Source organism: Neovison vison, chromosome 8 (genome assembly GCF_020171115.1).
Source record: "Neovison vison isolate M4711 chromosome 8, ASM_NN_V1, whole genome shotgun sequence".
NCBI lineage: Eukaryota > Metazoa > Chordata > Mammalia > Carnivora > Mustelidae > Neogale > Neogale vison.
In genome coordinates this window covers 25,851,925-25,869,839 of record NC_058098.1, presented here as the reverse complement: position 1 = coordinate 25,869,839, position 17,915 = coordinate 25,851,925, and positions in this window count along the sequence as shown.

The window sequence follows — 17,915 nt, the reverse complement described above, 5'->3', positions numbered from 1 at the left end:
TGTGGACCATAGCAGCCATTTAAAAATGTGGTTATTGCTGTGACCTGGCTCTGTGTTCAGAAGACACTAAGAATAGTTTGTATCCCAAGAAACTAGAAGCTATGACTGGTCACACCATGTTTAGAAAATTCTAGGCCTTTCCAGAAAAGCTGCTAACTGCTTAACAAGTGTATGTGAAGTACCTACTATGTGCCACATTGTTCCGGGCACAGGGTATACAGATATGAGCCACTCTGTCTTGGTCTCTGCCCACACAGCTTGTCCTTAAATGAGGAGGGAGGCAGGATAAATGTTAACAGAGTGCACACAAGTGTACCATTACAAATTACGACAGATCCCATGAAATGTTATTACAGCATATTACAGGAGACTAAGAGGGTCCTAATTGGGATTGGGTGGGTAAGTAAAGGAAGGGCTTTCTGAAGAAATGGCATTTACAGTGAGACCTAAAGAATGAGAGATTTGGGGGCACTGGCTGTCTCAGTCGGTAGAGCATATGACTCTTGATCTCAGGGTTGTGAGTTCAAGCAGCATTCTAGATGTAGAGCACACTTTAAAAAAGACAAAAAGCAGGGGCGCCTGGGTGGCTCAGTGGGTTAAGCCTCTGCCTTCGGCTCGGGTCATGATCTCGGGGTCCTGGGATCGAGCCCCGCATTGAGCCCTACATCAGGCTCTCTGCTCAGTAGAGAGCCTGCTTCCTCCTCTCTCTCTGCCTGCCTCTCTGCCTACATGTAATCTCTGTCTGTCAAATAAATAAACAAAATCTTTAAAAAAAAAAAAAAAGACAAAAAGCAAGAAAAAGGGGGGGCATCTGGGTGGTTTGGTTGGTTAAGCATCTGCCTTTGGCTCAGATTGTGATCCTGGAGTCCTGAGATGGCTCCCTGCTCAGTGGCGGTCTGCTGCTCCCTCTGACCCTCTCCTTGCTCAGACTCTCTCTCTCTCTCGCAAATAAAATATATTTTTAAAAGATTTTATTTATTTATTTATTTATTTATTTATTTATTTGACACAAAGAGACAGGGAGATCCTGTCCCCCCATTGAGCCCCTGTTGGGCTCCCTGCTCAGTGGGGAGTCTGCACCTCCCCCTGCCCCCCACCCCACTCTTGTGCTTGCGCTCGCTCTCAAATAAATAAGTAAAATCTTAAGAAAAATAAATAAATAAACAAGTAAGAGAGGTTAGCTGGGTAGAGAAGGGGAGGGAGTCTGTGAAGGTCTTGAAGCAGAATTTTATAGGAAGGCATCTCCAGTCCTTTTTACCCTCACTACAGGGAGGCATGGAGAAATATTAGGGAAAAAATTACAGCATAGGACTTAAACCAAACCAGAACAACAATTTTTTTTTTTTTTCAGAACAACAAATTTAGGGGATGCCTGGGTGGCTCAGTGGGTTAAAGCCTCTGCTTTCAGCTCAGGTCATGATCCCAGGGTCCTGGGATCGAGCCCCTCGTCAGGCTCTCTGCTCAGTGGGGAGCCTGCTTTCTCCTCTCTCTCTCTGCCTGCCTCTCTGCCTACTTGTAATCTTTGTCTGTCAAATAAATAAATAAAATCTTTAAAAAAAAAAAACAACAAATTTAAAGAGCATAGAAAGGATAGTATCCTATGTGACTTAGGCAAAGGAGTTTTAATTGTGTTTCTTCGTAGGATGCCCTCAAACTGTGTGTAATGTTCCCATAACCCCCCTTTCCTTCCAAAAAAATAGTTAAAAAGCATAGCTTGGCTTAGCCTAAGTAATTATTAATTTAGGATAATTCAAAATCCATTAGCCAGAAAGCAAGAGTTCAAAATGTGATTTGAAGAATTATGAGTGTGTTCTTGAAAGTGACAGAATTCTGGATGGGACAGGGGCTAATTCATAAGGGAGGTAGAGGACAGAGCAGCTGGGCAACTTGGAAATTCCTGTGACTCACCAAGTCGTCTTCTCATCTGCTGGGTGGTTCTTCTAAAAATAAATAAATAAATAAAAATTTAAAAACCATACAAGCCTTGTGTGATTCAGTAAGAAATATATATTTGGTCTTTGTCCCTGAAGAGCTTCTACAGCCCTTGGAATTTCTTGAGTGACAGAGGAGATAGGATTTTTTGGTATTCCTAACAAGCCCCTTTCAATCCTGCCTGAGTCTAATAATAAAGTGACTCGAGGTGGGTCCCTAGATAGCTTCCGAATAGGAGCTGGTTGCGGGAGGAACCAGTCTTGTGACTAGAGGGTTGGAATTTTTAGCCCCACCTGCTGATGCCCTAGGAGCGTTGAGGAGCTGGATTGGGTTAATCACCAATAGGCAATAATTTAATCCATTGTGCCTGGATAGCAAAGCCTCCATAAAAGCCCCTAAATGACGGGGTTCCGAGAGCTTCCAGATTGGTGAACACAGCGAGATGCTGGGGGAGTGTCACATCGGAAGGCAGCATGGAGCTCCACACCCCTCCCCCCATCCTCGCACTGTGCATCTCTTCCATTTGACTCTTCCTGAGTTGCATCCTTTATAATAAATCCATAATAGTAACTAACACTCTCCTGAGTTCTATGAGCTGTCCTAGCAATGATCAAAACTTGGGGCATGGGTCATAGGAACCCCTGAGGTACAGCTAGTTTATAGTTGGCTGAAAATACAAGTGTTAGCCTTGAACTTTGAGCTGGCATTGGAAGTGGGGAAATCTTGTGGGGCTGAGTCCTTAACTTGTGGAATCTGTGCTGACTCCAGGTAGGTTCAGAATTCTTGGTGTCTGGAGAATCAAAGATTTGGTTGTTGCATGGAAGGAAAAAAAATATTTGGTTGTCAGGGTGTTGTGAATAATAGCAGTTGACCTTGGAAACTGTATTGTGAACTTCATGCTAATGTCTTAAGTCTTGGGGCATGTGATTTTGGCAAGCCCTATTGCACTAGACTTGCCATCTGATTGAAGTTTACCCTGAGAATCTAGTCTCCAAGGATCATGTGGTAGTTACATCTGTCACCTGGGTCATCAGTAGCATTCGTCAAGGACGTAACTGTAGCTCTTGCAGCTGCTCCTGTTTTGACCTCTGTTTCCATCACCAGAATTGTGGTTAACCATCGCTGGGGGTTTCAGCTGGGTGAGCCAACTGGGGACTTGCTTTTTTGGAGTGGGGGAATGGGCAAAGAGAGAGGCATCTCTGAGGGCAGTATAGCCCCCTCAGGAACTTGTTGAATCCTATTTTGCACCAGGTGTCTTGCTCTGCAGTGGAAATGGGGAGGAGTAAAATGTTCTCAGGCCCTTCGAGGACACAGTCCAGAGTGCTTAGGACCTGTGAGAATGCCTGCCTCCTCCCCTCATATGCTCTCCCAACTCTTTGAGGCTGGAGCCACATAGCTCTCCTTTTGGTTCCTTGGTTGTGCCAACTGCTTTCATGCCTTGGCACCTTCACATGTCCTGTGTCCTCTTTCTGGAAACTTCTCCACACTCTTTGGTGGGCTACCTCCTACTCATCCATCAGGTACCAGTTTAATGTCACATCTTCAAAGAAGCCTTCCCCAAGCATCCATCCTGGTTTCTCCCCATCTCCATCTGACTGTATGGTATCTCTCATCTTGTTTCCCTCTTAGCCCCTTTCCCAACTTACGATGATGGGTTATGTTTTTTGTTTTTGTTTGTTTTTTGTTAGTTTTTTGCTTTCCTCTCCCCTACCAGACAGTAAATTCCCTGAGGGCATGTCCTATAGTTTTCTCCAAGTTTGACACTTGGAGTTGGAGGCATGCAGTTACCTACAGCTGAGAACAGTGTTTTCTAGCAGAGGAAGGAGAGATGTGCCACTCCAGGAAGGAGAGGTGAAACAAGGTTTTGCCAAGGAGATAGCATTTGAGCTGTGCTCCGTGAAAATGGGTAGGGTTTTACCCATCTGGGAAGGAGGGAGGAGCATGTGGGACAAAGGGCAACATGAAGGAGCTCCTGGGGAGTTCTGGTGGTTGGGGACCTGGAGAGTGATGGGAGTGAGAAAGACTGGGCTTGGGAAGGGTCTTGACTTTGTGGCACAGCCTGAAGACAGAGAGTCCTTGAAGGCGTGTGTGTGTGTGTGTGTGTGTGTGTGTGTGCGTGTGTGTGTGAGAAACATGGCCCTATTTACACTTGAGCATTTTCTCCTTAAGCCAGCCTCATATGCTATTATTTCCTCTGAGATAACAGAAAGCAATTTCACTAAGTGCTGCTTTAAGTTTGCCTGCTGTTTCATGCAGGTTTTTCTGGGCTTGGCTGGCAAATTCCATTCTGCAGGGAGCTTTCCCCAGCACAGCTCGCTACCCAAGGAATTCCAAGAAGCACTTGAACTTGACTTCAAGGTCTTAGTTTCCTGAGAATGGGGCTGAGGCATTTTTCAGTGCAGTGGTCTGGAAGGTGTCCCTTTGCTGCCTTTGGGAAGAGAAAAATTAAATTGCTGCTGGTTTTGAAATTACCCTTCTTTATCCAGCCAACAGAGGATTTAAGTATGCTGTTCAAGTCCGCACTAGGTGTCATGGGCTACAGCTTGGGAACTTGCCCTTCCAGAGCTCCCAGTCTGGTAGGGAATGACTTGGCCATTCACAAGTAAGTCCAAGTCCAGGTTGTCAGTGGTACCTCTGATGGGATGCAGAGGGGGTCACAGAGTTGTGTAAGGAGCGTGTTAAACGCAGCGATCAGTCTCTTTGCTAGATTATCTGAGGGGCAGCGAGAGAAGCCAGAGCTTTGGAATTTGATTAATGTATTCATTTTTTGATTATCTACTATGTTCTACCCATTGTTCTAGTCCTAGGGTTCCAGGATGAACTCCTGTGCCCAGGAATGTCACATTCTAGGGGTGGGGACAGATGGTTAACGAAGTGTGTGTTGGGGCACCTGGCTGGCTTAGTCAGTAGAGGATGTCTTCGTCTCGGGGTGGTGAGTTTGAGCCCCATATTGGGAGTAGAGTTTACTTCAAACAAACAAAAAAGAAGTATGTGTTATGTTGCGTGGTCAGAAATGCTCTGAAGGAAAACAAGGCAGGTCTAACGAGACTGCCAAGCTGGGTGAGGTGGGAGCTGGATTAGATCAGGAAGTTAGGGAAGGCTTCTCTGCAACGGTGATATGCGACATTTGAGCAGAGCCCTGAGTGAAATTAGGGAGCAAGCATGTGGGGATCTGGTATCCGGAGGAAGAGTATTCCAGGGAAAAGACCACAGTGCAGAGGCCCAGAGTGGGAGTGTGTTTGGGGAAAACAAGGAGGCAAGAGTGGCTGGTGGGCGGTGAGTTTGGAAAGGTGGCCAGGGGCCAGCTCTGAATTTTAAGTCAATTTTATCTTTAGACCATTGGAGGCTTTTAAGCAAAAGAGGGAAATCTGACAGGAATGCTTTAAGCCGATCTCTCTGGCAGCTTTGTGGAGAAGAGAGGTAGCGAGCAAGGGGACAAGACGAGGGGTGCTTGAAGGGGTGCAATAGTTGGGGTGAGGGGCCATGACCTGCCTCAGGTGCTAGGAGAGGAGAGGAGAAGTAGGCGCCTCCGAGTGTGTATTGATTTCTGGTAAGTGAATGCACGAAGCGAGAGACATAGAAAAGGCCACGGTGGTACCAGTGGTTCCCGGGTGTTTGATCTGAAGCCAGTGGAAATTCCACCACTGCTACTTCCTCCTCTGTGTCCTCCCCACTTTCAAAATAAAAGGCTTGATTAAGATATAACTCACTTCCCACACCGTTCACCCACTGAAAGTGTATCAGTCACAGGTCTGGAGTGTATTCACAGGGAGCTGTACAACCATTACCACCATTAATTTTGAAAACATCTCTGTCCCCCCGGTGCACCAAATGCAGCCATGGCACCTTCGCTCCCAACTGCAGAGGGTCAGGCTGCCACTGATCGATTCTCTGTCCAGGTCTGGCTTTTGTTGGGTCTCAGAACCCCGGTTTGCTCATCTACAGCTTCACAGGGCGATGGCGAGGTTTAAAAGAGAAGATGAAGAGAGATATACGAGGGCATGCCTGATGGGCCAAGCAGCCCAGCCTTGACCTTGGTGAATGCTTTGGGGATTCCAACCCTCTCCGCTGCTGGCTCTTGGTCCATCACCTTACTGAGGCAGCACAGGCAGTGGAGAACAGCATAGGCACTGGACCCACACTGCTGAATTGTGAATCCAGAACTCACCATTTACTAGTTTTGTGATTATGGCGATTTTTTTAACCTCCTTAAGGGCCTCAGATTCCTCCACTGTCAGAAAGGGGTCATAGCAACTAGTTTCCAAATGGAGAGAGAGGCCGTGAATCTATTTTTAGTGTAGTCCTGTAGTTGGATCTGTACCTTTGCAAAAGTCACTTGTTGTATCTAAGCCTCATGTTCCTCATATGAAAAGTGAAGGTAAAAGGCATTTTTTAAAAAGATTTATTTGAAAGAGAGAGAGAGCACACATGCGCACAAGCAGGGAGAGGGGCAGAGGGAGAAGGAGAAGCAGACTTCCTGCTGTGCATGGGCTCAATCCCAGGACCCTGAGATTGTGACCTGAGCTGAACACCAAGAAACCAAGAGTTGGGCCGCCCAGCCAACCGAGCTGCCTGGGCTCCCTACTTCACAGGGCTCTGGGGAGGACTCCGTGACCTCCTGAGCCACCAATATGCCAGGCACTGCTGTGAACACAACAGAGAGAAAACCTTGCCCTCCTAGAGCTTTATGGAACTAGTTGGAGAGAGAGACCGAAGGCAAAGAATAATCATAAGGATAATAATCATCAAAATAAATGAAATCTACACAGAGAAGTTAAAGTCTCCATAAACTGCCTGGTGCCCGGCCCCTAGCAAGCACTCCGTAAATCGTGACAGTCCCAATGTGACAGCGCTTTGTAAAGCCGGGCAGCGCAGCACAGAGGTACGGGTACAGGTGGCAGACTGTGAACACATTGCCTTCATTGAAGCTTTACCTCCTCTCTGCTCAGTCACATTTCATTCAGCCCCCAAGGCCCCTCTCCAACTGCCTACTTGAAATCCTTGTCTCTTACAGTATGGAGCTTTCTCCTTTCTTCTTTTCAGCCAGCATTTAGTGACCGCCACTTTTGGCGGTCAGATAGTCGGGGAGTGGTCAGGAGGGCAGATAGAGGGAGCCCAGAGGTCAAGCAGAAGAGAGCCAGATTGGGGAGGAGCAACGCAGCCTTGGTTTTACTCTGCCAGTGGAAACGTCACAGCATTCTTGCTTAAATACTACGCGACAAAAGTAAACATTTGCATTATGGCCAAAGGAGTAATAATCTGTATTTAAGGACAATCAAATCGAAGATCTATAAGATGGAGAGGGAAAGACATATGGAAGAGCAGAGACCTCAGCACAAATAATGTCTCAAGGTGAAAACCACACACCACTTCATCAGCGAGAAAAGTGGCTAAACGGAGCAGGGAGGTTTGGGAGCTGGATAACCCTGGGTTAGCGCTTACTACCCACGGCAAGCTACTGCGCCTTGGTGAGAGGGTTACTACCAGTCCTGTTGCTTTGGGAATCCATCGAATGCCTGGCACTCTCTAGGCATATAATAAGAGGCCCATACTATTCAATAACAATATTAGTTGTCAGTAACCGGGCAGGCATTCCTGAGAGAGCTCTGTCTGTCAACCAGAACTGAATTCACAACCTGATAATGTCCGGAACAGTTTGCTTAACCTTTCTGAGCCCTGAGTTTTCTTCTTTCCTGTAAAATTATTGAAGAATACCTTCCTTGTCAGGTTGGGGTAAGGAATAAATGTGACAATGAAACGTTTCTAGGCTCTATGCTCGTTGTTCACTTAAGTGCTATTTTTAAGTCAAAATGCAGTGAGTTTTATTGAATAGTCTAGTCTGATGATAAGAATCACATATTCTTTTTTTTTTTTTTTTAAGATTTTATTTATTTATTTATTTGACAGGAAGAGATCACAAGTAGGCAGAGAGTCAAAGCGGGGAGTGTAGGCTAGTGGGGAAGCAGGCTCCCTACCGAGCAGAGAGTCTGACGCAGGGCTCGATCCCAGGACCCTGAGATCATGATCTGAGCCAAAGGCAGAGGCTTAACCCACTGAGCCACCCAGGCACTGCAAGAATCATATATTCTGATGACAACAAATTTAAATAATGTAGAAACATTTAAAAGAGTAATGACAAATCACTGGAAATTCCATTAACTGTAGCTAGCTGATGGCCAGTCTTTTAGATAACACCTTATACAAACTTCTAGTTTGATTTTCATAATATACATGGGTTCATAGTTCACACCTGTCTGGTTTTTACTTTGTAACATGTTCTGGACATATGTCCAGTTCATAAATATAGACATACCATTTTTTTTAAAGATTTTTTTTTTTTAAAGATTTTATTTATTTATTTGACAGAGAGAGATCACAAGTAGGCAGAGAGGCAGGCAGAGAGAGAGAGGAGGAAGCAGGCTCCCCGCTGAGCAGAGAGCCCGATGTGGGACTCGATCCCAGGACCCTGAGATCATGACCTGAGCCGAAGGCAGCGGCTTAACCCACTGAGCCACCCAGGCGCCCCTTTTTTAAAGATTTTATTTATTTATTTGACAGAGAGAGATCACAAACAGGCAGAGAGGCAGGCAGAGAGAGAGGAAGAAGCAGGCTCCCTGCTGAGCAGAGAGCCCGATGTGGGGCTCGATCCCAGGACCCTGAGACCATGACCTGAGCCAAAGGCAGAGGCTTAACCCACTGAGCCACCCAGGTGCCCTAGACATACCATTTTTAATGGCTGCCTGGTAATCTATTTTACGGAATACCAGAATTTACTTAACATCATTGATAGTCACTGAAGGCACTTCTAGATTTTTACTATTTTATACAATGTTGTATTAAGCAAACTTGTACGTAGACCATTGTGCTTATGGATAGATTCACCTGTTGAATTTCCTCTCTGGGATAAATCTCCATAAGTGAGATTACTAGATCAAAGGCTTTTCCCATTATAATCTGTTCACACACTGCTAAACTGCCTTGTAAAATGTGTGAATTTGCACTCCCACCAACAGTGCAGAAATCGTTCTTTGTCTTCCCATACGCTTCCTTGCTAACACTAGATTCTGCCAGGCTTTTTAACTTTGTCATTCTGGTCTATTGAAAAATGGTATCCAGGGGCCCCTGGGTGGCTCAGTCCGTTGAGCGTCTGACTCTTGGTTTCCGCTAGGTCATGACCTTGGGGTCATGGGATTGAGCCCCAAGGCAGGATCCACGCTCAGCGGGGTGTCTGCTTGAGATTCTCTCTCTCCCTTGCCCTCTGCCCCTCCCCCTACTCTCTTTCTCTCTCTAAGGTAAATAAATATATCTTAAAAAAAAAAAAAGGGTGTCACAGTCCTGTAGTTCCAAGATTACGAATGAGATTGACAATCTTTTCAAGTATTTACTTCATTGTCTTTCTTCTTTTGTTAATTGCCTACTTAGGCCATTGTTATTTGACTATTTTCCTATTGAGGTGCTTCTATTGACTTTTAAGAACTCTGCTTCTTAGGAATCTTAACTCTTTGCTGTATATGTGAAAAATATTTCTCCTACTTCTTTGTTTCCCTTTAACCTTTAACCTTGTGTGTTTGCCTTTATCCTTGTTACGGATGCACTTTTAATTGTATGTAGTCAAATCTATCGATTTCACTTGATGGATCTTCTTTTAATTTGTATAGCATGTTTAGAAATACCTCCAGTTCCAGGATTATAAAAATATTCACTTTTTTTCCCCTTCCAATGCTTTGTTTCTTTCACGACATATAAATCTTTGATCGAGGTGGATTTTTTTCTCCAAATGGCTACCCAGTGGTCCTACGCTGCTTATTGCCATCCAGCTTCTCTCTATCAATTTGAAATGTTACCTTTATCATACGCTACAGTTCCTTATACACTTGGTTCTATTTCCATACCCTGTTCCGTTTAATTGGTCTGCTTTTTTTTCATTTGTCAAAATTGCACTGTTCAGTTGGCATAGCTACCCAACACATTTTAATATCTGGTAGAACAAGTCCCAACTCACTAATCTTCAAACTTTTGGGGGTCAGTAGGGCAGAGTAGTTCAATTCATGGAGCTTGGGTTAATTCAGCCAGTTTAGAGCTTTAATTCCAGGTCAGCTGCTCACTAGCTATGTGATCTTGGGCAAGTTATTTCCTTCCCTTTGAACCTCTCCTTCCTCATCTGTATAATGTTGATAGTAATGGTACCTACCTTATGGTATTTTTGTGAAGATGAGCTGAAATGAGGCATAGCAAGTGCATGGATAGGGTCTGGGATGTGATAAATGGTCAGTAAATGTTAGTTCCTTTTGTTGTGAAAATAATGCATCGGTCTTTCCCGTTGAATTTTAGGACCACTAGGACCTTGACTGGGGTGACATTTACTTGATAGGCTAATTTGGGGATAATTGATATCCACATGTTACAGGGTCTTCCAGTTTAAGGCCAGCTGTGATCTTTCCCAGTTTAGACTTCATGCGCCTTTGTAAAGTTTGTAGCTTTCTCCATATGAGATGTGCACAATTTCTGTTAACTTTATTTCCAAATGGCTGAAGTTTTTTTGTTATTGTTACTGTTCTTGTGAATGGGATCTTTTATCCACCGTTCTGTTCAAATGGAATTATTACTGGTCCATAAGGAAGTTACTCATTTTTCAAAATTGAGATACAACTGACACATAACACTGTATTCATTTCAGGAATGCAACACAAGGACTTGGTATTTGTACACATTGAGAGACAATGACAATGAGTCTAGTCGGCCTCCATTATCACACAGGTACAGATCTGTTTTGTTCTTAGGATGAGAATTTTTAAACTTTTTAACTTAGCAACTTTCAAATATACAGCAGAGTATTGTTAACTGTAGTCACCATGCTGTACACTGCGTCCCCATGTCTCTATTAACTGGAAGTTTGTCACCTTTACCCATTATGTTTACCTCTCAACCCCCGCCTCTGGCAGCCACCAATTGTTCTCTGTATTTAGTTATTCATTTCTCAATGTTTATTTTGCACCCTAAGTAACTGTAAATGTTGAGTTAGGAAACAATTTCTCCCCTACACAGTGTCGGCTTTGGGGGCATCCTCTTCCTTCAGCTCCAAAAAGCCCCCCTCTTCTGCCCCACCCCCGGCTCCTATCGCCAGGGCTCCTACCGCATTGTTTTGCCATCGCTTGTAATCCAAGCTATGTAATGCAGAACGGTGCCCCATTGAGCTGTTAGTCCCCAGGGCTCAGCACAGAGTTTACATCCCTGTAGAGGCTTATCGGCGGCAACGAAAGAAGGTGCTCCATAACGTATTTACTGTTTTCTGGGTTAGAGGAGCCTCTCTTCTGGGGCACAGCACAGGGCAATAAACAGGCCTACGGTACCTGACCTCATCTGGCTGGCAGTCTAATTCAGAAGCAGACACTGAAGACTTCATCATCAACGTCTAGAGTGAATTCTAGTTTCCCTCATGATAGTTTGAAGGCAGCATTGGGTACTGTGGGACCATGCAAGACTCAAGGAGCATGGAAAGCCTTGTTGAAGAAATAGTCAGGGAGGCATCCAGGATGACTCTGCACCGCTCTCTTGCTGCTCCTCCACTGTGGACCGGCCTTAGCACCCAGTCCCGCTTGACTAAATCCATTTGGCAATCTAAGAGCCCCCTACTTGGTGTCAGGCCCTGTGTTGTTGGGTCTGGGTAATATTTATCTGGAAAGGAGGTCCTATGCTTTTTAGTAGACTTCACAAAATGTAAGAGTCACTCAGAAGGAAGGTACTATGTCTGTGGTAGTTACCTACTGTTGTGTAACAGATTACCTCAAAATGTCATGCCTTAAGATAGTAAATATTTATTACTTCATATAGTTTCTGTGGGTCAGGAATCCAGAAGTACTGTATTTGGGTGATTTGGGCTCTGGATCTCTCATGAGGTTGCTGTAAGGATGTTGGCTAGGGCTGAAGTCATTTGAAAGCTTGTCTGGGGCTACTGCCTTGTGTCTGGGACTGCTTATGTGTCCTCATGACACGGTGGCTGGCTTCCTCCAGAGAACAAAGTCATGTCTTTCATGACCTAGCACCAGAAGCCCCCCACAGTTATTTCCAAAATATTCTTTTGGGTCCACAGTTCAGCCCTCTTCCAAGGGGAACTAAAAAGAATGTGAATAATCAGGATTGGGAATCACCGGGGGCCATTTTGGAGACTGGCTACCAGTGCCTTAGGAGGTTGGAATGAGGAATTTGAGTCTAAGTCTTGACGGCAGCACAACTAACTGTGGGATCTTGGGAAAGCTCCTTTGTTCTACTGGCCCTGCCATTTTACTTATTCTTCCTCACATGGCAGTTGTGATACAGCTAAGTCTGTGAAAGCCATTTATCTGAGCCTTTAACTTCACACACAGACACTGGTGATCCTTAAAGAAGGGGAGAAAGAAAAGCCAATTGGTGGCAGGGTATAAGCTGTTTTCATTATAAAACACTGAAAAGGAAGAAATAATATCAATCTATCAGTCATCACATTAGCATTACCACTTTTAGAATTTTGATGTTAAAATGCCCTTTAAGATTTCTTCTTCTTTGCAGAGCAAGGTGAAATGGCTTAAATTGAGACCAGAAAGATTTATGGTAGGAAGGAGTACATCTCTCTGGCATTAAGAGAGATTAAAAATGGGGATGGGCTCCTCAGTGAGGTCTTGAAATCTCCATCTGCAGGGGGATGATATTTTCCACAGTTTTGGTAAAAACTAGGTCAGGGCATCCTTTGAGGCCATTTTTAGGGGGTCCCACAAATCTTCTTAAGTAAAATGAAAGGAAGAATTATTATTAAAGATGGTCTCACACTGTTGAGCATTAAAATTTTAATTTTTCAACATACTCATATGAGTGGCACATACTCATTCTAGAAGATCTGGAAAATACAGACAGGTATAAAGAAGTGAAAAACATTACATCTGCCACCATAATCTAAATGCTCTGTTTTGTGGTTAAATGAAAATTTTTTTTTTCAATTAAAAAATATGTAATACTTTGTAGGAAAAAAAGAAAAAACAAAAACTGACCTCAGTCTTACAACCCAGACGTAATCCTTATTAACATTTTGGTGGGTTAAATGAAATTTAAAGACCTTTTTTAGTCTCATGGGAGACTGAAAAAAAGGAGTGGACTTAAATGATGGAGAATGGCAGGTAAGCTGAGTTAGGGCTCCCCATCATGGGGGCCAATTCTGTGTCCAAAGACAACAGGGAGGTCAGGAAGTCTTTATTCCTGAGCATCTTTACAATTTGCATAGATATGTTTGGGTGAAGTCTTGCCTCAGTCTTTCCCAATTCTGCTTGGGCATGTTCCAAATAACTATTTCAGGCTCTTCAGTGGGAAATAAATCCTCAGGGATTTTGTCCAATAAAGTAATTATTGAGTAAGTTCATTCATTCAACAGAGTGAGTGCCTGCCGTGTGCCAAGACTGTGCCAGATGTTGGGAGTGTGTGTGATGATGAACCCAAGATGCTAACATGAGCACAGACATTACACCAAAAATCATACAAGGAAATGAAATGTGGCAGGGACAGGAAAGATACACATCTTTCGATCATCTGCTGTTCTGGAAGTTTAGTAAATGTGATCTCATGTAATCATCTGGGACCCAGAGGAGGGAATTTGCCTCTGAACCTCAACTTCACTTGAAAATGGAGACAGAATTATTGGAAGAGAACCTTCATTAGAGTGGCAAACTCTATTCCGGAGTTTAGTTCACTGAAGTATAAAAATGAGGCATTTTTTCTGCTTCAGACTGAACCTTCTCGGAGGCAAAGAGAGCTGGCATTTAGTGAGTCTACTGTGTGCTAGGCACTTTACAAAGATCCTACTTAATCCCATTTCTAAACTTTGAGTTTATGTATCATGTTGTCCAAATGATGGCATTGAGTCAGAGAGGTTTCAGAACTTGACCAAGGCCAGTTAGCCGGAGAATGAACAGCAAGAAGATTTAGACTCAGGACTGCTGAGGTCAAAAGCCCCTGGCAATCCATTAGCTCACAGTGAGGTTCAAGAGGTGTTTTTGCCCTTTTGGGAATTCCTGGGTCTGCTAGCGGTGTGTTATTCAAATTCCTGAATGTGTGCGCTGCTCATAACTGTTCAGTTTGAAAACAGTGACTCATCCCCAAACAGAGCAGGGTTGAATACAGACCTGTTTATCTTAGACGGTCCTGCGGCACCTGTGTTGATTTCAAAGATAATTTGTAATCAAAGCACTGTGATTAAAAACAACACACACCAAAAAAAAAAAGTATAGGTTTATGTTTTGGTGCTTCTGACAACAGAATAAACTTGAGTCTCATTCACTTAAAAAAAAAATCACATAATAAAAATAGTTCATTTTGGGGCTTCCCGTGATCTTTGTTCTCTCAGGAACATTCCGATGTAATAAAATGTTATTTGTATAAAAAAATAAAATCACAGCTCTTTAAGGTTTAATGACTAAAATCAATTTTTCAACGTATTTTGTACAGTCCTCCGAACATACTCTTCTCACAATTTACCTATGATGTCAGTAGTTTCTGTTTGATTGTGTAAGGGCAGGGACCTTGAAATAGTCACATCTGGATTCCCCCATGGTTTGACCCAACTGTGAAAGAGCCAGTCACTATTGTCTGAAAGAATTAAAGACATTTCCAGTGTATTAGCTTTTTAAAATTTTATTTTATCTTTTTTGCCACTGTAAGAAGTTACCACAGATTTAGTGGCTTAAAACAAAATCCATTTATATCTTACACTTTCTGTGGGCCAGAAGTCCATATATAGTATGGTTCAGTTGGTTTTCTGATAAGACTAAAATCAAGGTGTTGGCAGGATTGCATTCTTCTGCAGACTTGGCAGGAGTGGGCTGGTGACTACCCTGCTTGCAAGCTCATTCAGGTTGAGAGAGTCCTGTTTCATGAAGTTCTAGAACTGAGATCATGTTACTGGCTGGCAGGGCTTTGAGTTACTGGCTTCCAGAGGCTGCCTACATTGCCTGGCTACTGGCCCCCTGCAAAGCCAGCAACACTGGGTTGAGGTCCTCTCAAGCTTCAAATCTGATTCTTCTGCATCTGTCCAAAGCATCTCGTCTTGTGTTCTTCTCCTGCTTTTAAGGGCCCATGTGATTATACAGGGCTCACCTACATCATCCAGGATAATCATGCTGTTTTATAGCCTTTATTTCTAGCTTCAAAGTCAATTTCCCAGTGGAATGTAACATAGTCACAGGTTTCAGGGACCAGGGCATAGATGGTTTGGGTGGTGTGTGTTGGAGAGGACATTATTCTGACCTCAGGGCCTGTACTAAACATGTAATTAAAAAAATATATTTTATTTATTTGACAGAGATCACAAGTAGAGAGAGGCAGGAAAAGAGAGGGGGAAGCAGGTTCCCCACCAAGCAGAGAGCCCGATGCGGGACTCGATCCCAGGACCCTGAGATCATGACCTGAGCCAAAAGCAGAGGCTCAACCCACTGAGCCACCCAGGCACCCCTAAACATATAAAGAGTGAATCTTTTCTAGTTACTCCTTGGAGGTCAGAGAAGGGTGAAACTACTCAAGAAGAAAACAGTTGAAACAAGTCAAATGACTTGTCAAAGGTAACTGTGTCAGCTGCAGATTAAAAAAACAACTTTTGCAAAACAAAATCAGGTGAAACAATTTTGTGGTGGTGATGGTAGGGGGTTATTATTCCTTTCCTCCTTCTTGGGGTGAAGAAAGGGAGAAAGATTTTATTTTTTTAACTTTCTACAGTCTATTCACTTTGCAATATTTTATTTACTGGGCGTGGACATCTGTGTGATGAGCATCACAGCAGGAGCACTAGCTTCCATAGTGTTAGGACTAGACAGCACAGTAGGGGTCTTCTCTAACTCTGGCTCTTCCATGTGCTAACATCAGGGAGAAGGTTCTTTCCTCACCCAGTGAAACCTTTCAAACGTGACCTTTGATTCTGTCTTTCTAATTTCGAAGAGCTGCTTATTAATCCAGCTTAAAACTGGGCGCCTGGGTGGCTCAGTGGGTTAAAGCCTCTGCCTTCGGCTCAGGTCATGATCCCAGGGTCCTGAGATCGAGCCCTGCATCAGGCTCTCTGTTCAGCAGGGAGCCTGCTTCCTCCTCTCTTTCTGCCTACCTCTCTGCCTACTTGTGATCTCTGTCTGTCAAATAAATAAATAAAATCTTAAAAAAAAAAAAAGAATTTCTGGACAAATAAGTACAGAAAACCTATGTGTTCAGTACTCTGAACCTCATTTCATTTCATACTCTGCAACCAAGGCTCAGAAGGGCTCAAGGTTTCATACTCTGCAACCATTGGCTCTCAGCTTATACTAATTATTAAACACTTGTTCTATACCAGGAGCCACATTATATGGACCTAATTTCAAGGTCCCGCTTCACACCCTCTTCCAGTCTAAGTGTTTTATGTTAATTTTAATCCTAATAGTGCTGTGAAGTATTAGACTAATGTAGATTTAAAAAATTGAGGCTCAGTGCACCTGGGTGGCTCAGTGGGTTAAGTCCTCTGCGTTCTGCTCAGGTCATGATCCCAGGGTCCTGGGATTGAGCCCCACATGGGGAATCTCTGCTTGGCAGGGATCCTTCCTCTCTCTCTGCCTACTTGTGATCTCTGTCAAATAAATAAATAAAATCTTAAAAAAATAAAATTGAGGCTCAGAGAAGTTGAGCCCTTAGTTTTAGGTACCCAGGGAGTGACTTAGCCAGGATTCCAGCATAGGTCTACTTGACTCCAGGACCCGTGTTTTCTTCAGGGTACCACCTCTAAAAAGGCCTCAATTGCTTTCTGGTCAGTATGGTCCGAAAGTCCCAAGTTCTTTACGCCTCATTATCACGAAGTTTGCCAAGTGGTTAAGAATGCTCTAGGCTGTGGAAGCAACTTCTGCAAACATATAGTGGTATTAGCAGTATGAAAGCACAGAAGGAAATGGGGAACTGTTTAGGTCCATCAAACGTGGAATAACCGTTTTACTGGTATGAGTGTCTCATTGTCTCATTATTATTCAGCGGTGAGTCATTTAGGGCAGGACCAAAAGGGAAAGTCCTATCCCTTGTCATCTCTATGAAGTGTCGGTGAAAACCGTTTAGGCGGGGAAAGGCACAAAGAGCGCACTGGGAGTCGAACTTCCACCAGTTCTCTATCTCCACCCTTAACCGCCCAGCTGCCGGGATGCGAGAAGCTCCGAAAGGGTTAAGCAGGTCTGGGGAGTCCAGCCACCGCCCCTTCCCAGCATCGCCTCCCAGAATGCCTCAGGCTCCCAGCCAGTTCCCGCACATCGCGAGACTCCGCCCAGTCTCTTCCCCGAATTACTGCCCGTCGGTCTTCTTTACCGAGCTCTGTGTGAGGGGGAGGAAAGTAGGGGAGGGTGGAAAAGAGCCGCGAGGCACGCCGGGAAGTGTGGTCCAAGCGTTTCATGCAGCCATATTCTTCCGGAGCGGGGGAGGCCAGAGAAGCAGCCGGGACTACGATTCCCAGCCGCCCTTTCGGTTTGTTTTTGTTCAAAAAAAAAAAAAACCCACACTCCCCCTCCTCACTCTTCACACACACTCACACACACACACACCCACGGCGGACACGCACACACCCGGGCGCCGAAGGGAAAGCCGCGTCTCGCCTTCCTGTCCCACCGCCAGTCCTGTCTCGGCCCCTCAGCAAAGCGGGAAAGCGGAGGCTGGAGCCGTGACCTCTGACCCCGTGGTTATGCGGAGCCGCCGCATTCCTTAGCGATCGCGGGGCTGCCGCCGCTGCCGCCGCCGCCGCCGCCGCCGCCGTGGGCGACTGACGCAGCGCGGGCGCGTGGAGCCGCCGCCACCCCTCCCCCACCGCCGCCCTCGCGCCGGGTCTCGCGCCAGCCGGTCCCCGGGCGCCCGCCCCCTCTCCCCGGCCGCACCCGAGTCCTCGCGCGTCGCCGCTGCCGCCGCCACGCGCCCCCCGCCGCCGCCGCCGCCACCGCTGCCCCAGCCCCGCGCCGCCGCCACCCGCCCCGCCC